The 8,149-nt window shown below is 42.0% G+C and overlaps 1 protein-coding gene across 5 annotated transcripts in view; it reads left to right on the forward strand.

Moving 5' to 3' along the window:
* The window catches only part of LOC308199938 (glypican-5-like), a 433,019-nt gene that overhangs the window by 411,012 nt on the left and 13,858 nt on the right, over window positions 1-8,149 (forward strand). The gene's annotated exons all lie outside the window — the stretch shown is intronic.

Consider the following 8,149-nt stretch of genomic DNA (forward strand, 5'->3'; position numbering starts at 1 on the left):
CATTTGAACTACTACAGGTCCATAACACGCATCCTTGTGCAGAAAGTCATTTATTTTTTTCTCTAGTTGGAGGATTGAAGGACATTGTAATTAATTAGAAAGAAATGGGAAAATGAATGTCTTAAGAAAACTCCAAAAGAGAAAAATAAATAAAAATTGGCTTCTGATTTTAAGGAAAACAGCAGTCCATGTTTTGTGATGGCTGGTCGCTATCCCAACTCTCTCAGGTTACAGCTGTATGGGATAAGGTGCTCAGAAATGAGAACCCCAGCAGCAGAGCCTCCAAGTGTCACACACTTGAGGTGCCAGTGCCACACAGTGCATCCAGTCACACACCCAGCTTATTCCTTGCTCAGGAATTCAGGAGTTGGGCCTTTCAAGTCTCCCTCCTTGGCATTTACCCAAGATGACTGAGGCTTTGAAAAGCAGGATTGTTCTTAAAGGGGGCTGGCAGTCCCAAGCAGCCATTTGCAGTGGTATTGCACATCCATCGTCTCCCTGTAATACATGACCACGTGTGTGCTCACATCACAGACAGTGCTCTTTTCACTAGCTGAGCGGCTGGAACGGATGCCAGAGAATTAGGAGGAACTGGCCAGCCTTCAAGATTTCTTCACAAGGACTTCTTAATCAGCTCCCATGCCTCTGTACTCTTCATGTCTGTGTGTCTGGTAATTTGCTCTACTTTATGTACACTCCGTTCATCATACAGATTGGCTTTTTACTTTCTGCAGCAATTCCTCTCGCTTTGCCAACACCTTGCCATTTGCAGCTTTAATGCTTATCGATAGCACTTCGTCAGCAATAGCTGCCAATGTATATTTCTTTTACAAGATGTTCACCCTCAGTTTTTATAGATAGTTGCAAATTTAGTCACAAACTGATCAAATAATTCATTTTCATTTGCTTTTCATATGGAATAGATTCATCAAAATGAATAGATCATCAGAAGATTGAAAACAGATGAAGAAGCTTATCTAGTGTGCATATGTGCTCCAAGCCAGAGTCAGCTCTACCAAAACCATTCCAATGTGTCTAGATTGGTTTTTAATACCTCCGATGACAGAGTTTTTGAAGCGTCCCACAGAGCTATCTGTGGAGCTTTAATACTGGTCCTCATCCCAGCCCCAACACACACTCCCTACCTTGATTTTCTTCTTTCTTGGGTAGTACTTCATTTCCCCAGACTCAGTCACAGGAACCTGAACAGTGATCCTGTGAGTAAAGACATAGCAGAGGTTTCTAACACTGCTGCCTTTTCTGTGTCCTCTGGCACCTGATCTCGTTCATCAGTGGGCATGTGTTTTTCTTAGTCTCACTTTCACTGCTGATGAGCCCTTCTGATCGCCCTTTACAGCCCTGCCAATTTCAGTGCAAAAGGAGGTTTTCGTCTCTTGGATGTCACCATGTGTCCCATTCCCACCATCCTGTACCTCCACTTTTCCTGTCTGACTAAACAGGGGACTCCTGGTTGAGCCATGTGTGGCCTTCTGCCTCCTCTTCTCCTGCCTGCACGTCCACTGTCATGCTCTGATTCACTAGCTGGAGAAAGTTTGGTAAAACACTTTTCAGATGCTCAGTTTAAAGCAAAAGCTATTAGTGAAAACCCTCCCCGTACAACTGGACAGTAATAAAATGAAGTCCAAGCTTCAGGCACTTCTCCCAATCCAGTTTCAAACTCACCTTGGTGTAAGAACTATAAATTTACAAGTTAACCAGTTTAATTCTGCTTTTGTAGTGGAAGCTGGTGGAAATGCAGGAGAAAGATTTCAGCATCAGCTCCTGTATAAGGGACTTTTTTCTCTTAAGGGACAATATTTTGGTAATCCTTAAACAAACAGGACACATGTTGCTTTGTATTTTACAAGAAAACTGTTTTTAGTGTTTCACTGGAAAGCACTGTCACTCCACAGCATTTTTTTCATTTACTATTAATGGCAAAACTAAACTTGCTCTTGATTTTCAGGGAGGTGCAACAACTTGTTGCAGAGAAACAGATGTGAGGTTGTCCATCCTGTATTTTCTTCTCCTAAGTCAGGGTTGGAAGTGAATACTTTGGCTGTTGCCAGCTCTCATCTCACAGTATCTTCTGCTCAACAGAATAGCTGTGTCGGAACTTACAGGTTCTTGTAGCGTGGTGACATATCACAGGATTTATATTTTATATATTATATTTTTTTTATATTTTATATTTCCTGTTAAACAGCTTGTCTTGACTTCTTTTAAGCTTTTAAGATGTCTTTAGTCACCACTGCTTGAGTGTACCAAGCCAGTGATAGAATGGCATTGTTCGGTGCAAATCCCAGTGCATATCAGTTGAACACGGTTGAGTGAAATGAGTAGTCCTTCTGTCTTTCTTTTATAATTATTTTGAATGTTTTTGACCTAAATTTGTAACTAGATGGCTACAGATCTATCGAGCTTCTACTTTAACATTTGGTTGCAGCCTTACTAAATAGCTGGTAGCTTTGTAACTGTTCTCACTGGTAACTAGTGATAGGACTAGAGGGGATGGCCTCAAGTTGCGCCAGGGGAGGTTCAGGTTGGAAATGAGGAGACATTTCTTCTCAGAAAGAGCGGTCAGGCATTGGAACAGGTTGCCCAGGGAGGTGGTGGAGGAACACCCCCGTCTCTGGGGGTGTTCAAGGAAAGGTTGGACGTGGTGCTTAGGGACATGGTTTGGTGGGTGACATTGGTGGTAGGGGGATGGTTGGAATAGAGGATCTTGGAGGGCTTTCCCAACCTTCATGATTCTATGATTCTGTGAGTCTATGTTCCAGATACCAGTAAATGTTAGGTTTCAATTAAATTTAAATTGCCCACTGTTGTTCTTTACTGTCCTCTAATTATCAAGGTATTTGTCTTCCCATGTTTGATTCACTGTAGCTCTTGATTTGACAACAGTGCGTGAATACCTCAGTCAAGATCATGACCCTGTGGTGCTTAGATACTATACATCCATGGAAATTTTTGTCAATGTTCTGAAGTGCCTCAACAGGTTAGTAAAGAAATTAGAGTGGTTGCAAATGTGTTCTGAGCTCCTTGTGTTTTTTGTAGGAACTAGTTCATTGCTGAGAGAACAGCACTCAGCCAACAGTGATTAGAAGCACACCTCCATTTGTACTGCACTGTCTCTGCCAGTCTGGGAAGCTATTACCTCTTCTTTGTAACACACCAGTCTTTATGAACTTTGCTTCAGATCTCTAGCCTACCCTTAAATTAGGTCTCTTTTTCCCCAGCTAGCTCAGTATGCAGCCCTTTCTCCATCAGCTGGCTCCAATTATGTGATCCTCATACGCTATCGCTGAATAAATGTTCTTTGAAGTTATAAGTAGAAAGATGCCCTTGGTAAGCTACTTTGATTCATTTGCTTCAAATAGAAAGATTGCTGCTGAGGTATAAAGGTTAATTTCACCCATCTCAACTCAAGTTAAACAAGAATTTAAGGAAGTCCAACAAATGCTGAGTTCACTACTCATATCCCAGTTCTGAAAATTCCTTACCCAGGTAGATACTCCATGTTTTCTTGCAAAGTAAATATTGCTTGGCCTGGATTTTTGCAAGATCTCAGAAGCCTGGGATGAGCCTACAGAGCAATCCAAGATGCTTAGTACGCTCAGAAAAAGCTGCTTGATTTAATTCCTAGGTGGGAGCCCAGCCTTCTGAGTGCATGCTGAGCACTGTGAGGAATCGACCTCTACCTAGTGTGTCAAGCGTGTGGCCTGAGCACCTAGTCAAGCCCAAAGTCTTGTTGGTGCTCTTTATGTTTTGGCTTTGGCTCCTGCCTGACCAAGGGACAAGAACAGCATTGAAGAGAGAGAACCAGGACTCACACCCTTTCCCCCCAGGGGAATAAAGACATTGCACGTGTAGACATATGCACATTTTGGCATGTATCAATTAAAAATACAAAGTCTTAATTAAACAGGAAGCCCCTTCATAATCCCAAACGAACATATGCATACCTGAATCAGATCTTTCAGAATGCTGCAAATTGAAGGGTCTCTGAAAGCCTATGGTGTCAATGATACGCTGCTTAAGTAGATCATGACACAGTCGACTTTTACAGCCCAAGGCTCTCACACTAAGGTTGAATCTGCATGCAGAATACACTTTGCTAGGCCTTGACATCCACAGGCTGTAGCATAGCATCCCCTGAGTGCAGGTTCACGACAGAGATGTTAATTGTCCCCAAACATCAGGCAAATAATCTGCATTTTGAAGAGGCTCTAAATGGACATTTACATAATTTGTTTTACAAAGTCCACTGATGCATATTTGCATAATAGACCACAGCAGTGCCAACAGATCCATTGCAGCACATGGTGTCAGCTCTCATGACGTTCTAGTGGGTTTTTCCCTCAATTGGTGCTCTTACAACACAAAGAAATTGTCAATAACTGATACATCTCAAGGAGAAGACTGAGTGCCTGTCAAAGCTTCTTTGTCTGGGTAGAAGCACACACAAGCTACATGCTGAGTCACCTAAGAAGTGCTTTGCTTATATCCATGCCAGTTCTGTGCATAGAAGCAAGTGGAGGTGGTCTTTTACGTACTTAGGATATTTAGAGTCTTAGCTGACCTAGATAGGACAGTTTGTTCCATCTCCTGGAGTCTCCTATCACACTCCACAAGCTTACAGCAAGACAGTGATGCTTTCATGCTGTCTAAATTCTTCCTGCTTAAAAACTGATATGTTTTCTTATTACCACCCTCAGCACCTGGGCACAATCCATTGGAGAGGTGCTGCAGGTGCCAGGAGAAGGGCTTTGGCAACCACAATGGCATTCTCACTAGTCCCCCCTGGGGAGTCAAGCTTAAGCCCATCTGTCTAGAGAAGACAGTAGAAAGCTGCAGGCGTTTGAGTCCCAATGCAATATTCATCACTCTCAAAATAGTGGTGTTTTTTTTATTTTTATTTTTCTATTTTATTCTCGTGTTGGAATTAGTATCTTAAGGAGTTGTTGGCAGATGTGTGGGATTATGGCCAGAAGTGATTTTTCCACATGGCTAAATAGGAGAAGCAAGTAATCACTGCTGACCAATGTAAAGTTTAGCAATGCCGTTCCTCTGAAAAAGGAGGAAGATTTATAGCCCTCAGTCTATCATGTGCCACAGTGGACTGAGCTAAACTCATTCCTGGTAGCTTTGATGTAGATGTCTCCCATTAAATCAGGACAGAATTTGGGAATGAAATTATTGCCTGCCCTGGACAGGAATTTCCTTCCTTTAATTTGCTGCACAGCCTGAACACAGACTGAGCATAGTCTTCCGCATATGCTAATGGACTCCATTTTGTAAGACATTTTATTAGAAATGTTTATTTTTTTAAGCTCAGTTGTGTATCTCCATTACATTTGTGTTGATTTGGGTATTCTTCATCCTGCTGAATGTGATAAGGGTTCATCAGTTTCACTGCATGCTATTAGTAAGATAATGCTTTTAAGCTGCTCAGTATTTTTTCCATGAAACATGTTCTTCTTGCTACAGATATTCAGTAGAGTAATGGCTCTAATCATCCTCTCTGTCAATAACTGTCGGCTGTGATAGAGCTGGGGTTCTGGTTGGCCGGATAAACCTAGCAATGTGAAATAGAGGATATGCATGCTGAGTATTTGCCAGATTAGAGCAGGAGAAACGACTAATTTAAACTTCCCATACTAGAGCCAACGCAAGTCTAATGTTGTGATGTTTTCCTTTACTGCTTTTGATATTAGGTCTAAAATGATTAATCTCGGATAATATCATGCCACAGTTTCTTTTCATTTCAATTCTCACTGAAATGAAAGGCTGGCAAGATTCAATAAACAAATGTTTCCTACTGATGTATTTAAGGACCAGAACTATCTGTTGGCATTACAGCTAATCTTTTTTGTCATCCACATTAAAAGAAATCAGATGATACACGGATTGATATAATTTCAGTGTTTATTGTGTAATTAAATGTCAATTATGATTATATCCTATCAGAACCTCTTAAAAAGATTGCTAGTATAAAGTTGCTAAAAAAAATAACAGACATACAGAAAACACTTGAAATTCTCACTGACACCATCATTAGTATGAAGGAAATTGGGTTCCAGTGATTTAAAAATCTTGTGGCAGGAATCACGTCTGTCCAAGTTTTTAGGGAGCAATGGAAGTAACAATGGAAATAACCGGAAAATTTTCACTGGCTTTTAAAGAGTGAGGAACGATAACAGCATTGTGTTTGCAGGGAGAGAAGAACCTTTCAGATGTCTTTTAGAAATATTTGTGGTTGGTTTTTCGTGACTGCCATGCTGGAAGTTGATGCCTTGTTTGTGGTTATTATATTCAGGGATTTAGTCAGGCTGCTTGAAATGCATGTGTTGAGTCCATTCTGCCTCTCAGAGGCAGCTGTGAGTTAAAAGGGCCATGCGTCACTGAGTTCTTTGGGGGTGGGGAACTCTTCTGTCATTTTTTTTCCTCTGCCCATGCCTTACAGATACGACACTTGCTTATGCTAAAATGGGAGAGCATTGTGGCCTGAACAGATAGCAGCCCATCTCTCTGCCCTCTTGGCATCTCCTTGTGGAGGGAGACACATGGACCTCACTAAGCAGCATGGAGCAGTTTCTATCATCTCTTCTGTTTTTGCTGTCTTAATTTGTTGAGTACCGATATTAAGTATTAATTTGAGTAGCTCTTTCCAGTGTATGTCAGTCCAGTTTGCTCTCAGGGTAGACCCAAGTGCTTAGAACATGTAGCAGAGCCTGCTTCACTTGGAGACACCTGTCTCAAAGGTGACAGGATAAGGCATGAGAGACCTGGGTTCAAGCACCCCTCGTAAACCAGCCACGGGAAGGATCTGAGCCTAGCTACCTTCTGTCAACATTTTAACTGCTGCCCTTGTTGGCAGATGTCTGCTCTTAGCTTCTGGTGTGGTCCTGTGAGCCCACACTGACAGGGCCTGGCAGAGGAGAGGAGCGCTGCAGGCCTTCCTCCACCTCTGGCACGGGACCGCGGGGCTCACAGCTCCCCAGGGCCTGCCCGCATAGTCAGCTGCAGAAACCTTAATGTCATAGGTCTTTTGGAGATGGAAACTGAAGCATCCATGGAATTGTGCCCCTAGGACGAGACAGTGGCTGAACAGGAGCTTTCATCTCATGAATCATGAATCTCAGTGGCAGCAAAATTGTCACACATAGGCCTAGGCCTTTTGTGGACTGGCATTGCTGGTCTACAGGTTGTAGCATACTCAGACCTGACCGTCCTCTCAAGCTGTGTGACTATCTTCTCATCTTTGGCATGGAAAAACTGTAAAGGGTGCTTGTATGATATGTGAGTTTTTTCAGCTGAGAGAGAAACTGCTGTTCAGTTTTAGGCCTCGGGGCTGAGACATATGCCTAATTTCAAGCAGGTGGGTAACAGTATTTATTTCGGTGGTACAACCTTTGTTTAAAGTTAAGCAGATGAAGTTCAGATCCTCGCTGTAAGTTGAAGCTTACACTGCTGCTAGCATAAGATGATATCAAACCTTTTTATAAAATGGAGCTTTGTCTGCTTAGAGCTGCGAAGCTAAATTAAAATCCTGGTTACAAATGTCAATTGGAAATACAATTACCAGCTTATGAAAAGGCTGGATATTCGTAACGTGTAAATTTTCAAGCAAGAAAAGGTGCAGTTTCCCCTTAAGGGAAAGGATGCCAACAACACACGCTCTTGTTCTTCTCAAGAAAATGAGGAGTGTCTGGGGGAGAGGAGATGGGATGGCCTTAAATGTTTTTGTACTCCCTTCTAAAATAAGTTTATAGTTTCCCCATATACAAGTTAATTAAGCTTTCGATTTGACCTTTGTGTTGAGCAATAAAAGTTAACTGGGAAAGATGTGGGTAGAATGAGAACACAAACAAAGCATGCCCCACGTCAGCCAGTGTGAGAACTGTTTCTGTAACCAAAACTAATGAGATCATCAGGACAAAAGCAACAGCCAAAGCATTTTCAATTATTACTAATATTTTTCTTCCTTGAGCCAGTTTATATTTTTCTTAATTACACAGCTTTGAGCTGTGGTGTGATATTTAGCAGATGCCTTCGGCACTTGGCGTGCTGATCACTTGCACACTCCAGACTGGCAGGGGTACCTAATCTTTGAAGTCTAGAGCGCACATTCATCTTTAACCATAAA

This window comes from Anser brachyrhynchus, assembly GCF_964034855.1.
Source record: "Anser brachyrhynchus genome assembly, chromosome: 9".
NCBI classification, from domain to species: Eukaryota; Metazoa; Chordata; class Aves; order Anseriformes; family Anatidae; genus Anser; species Anser brachyrhynchus.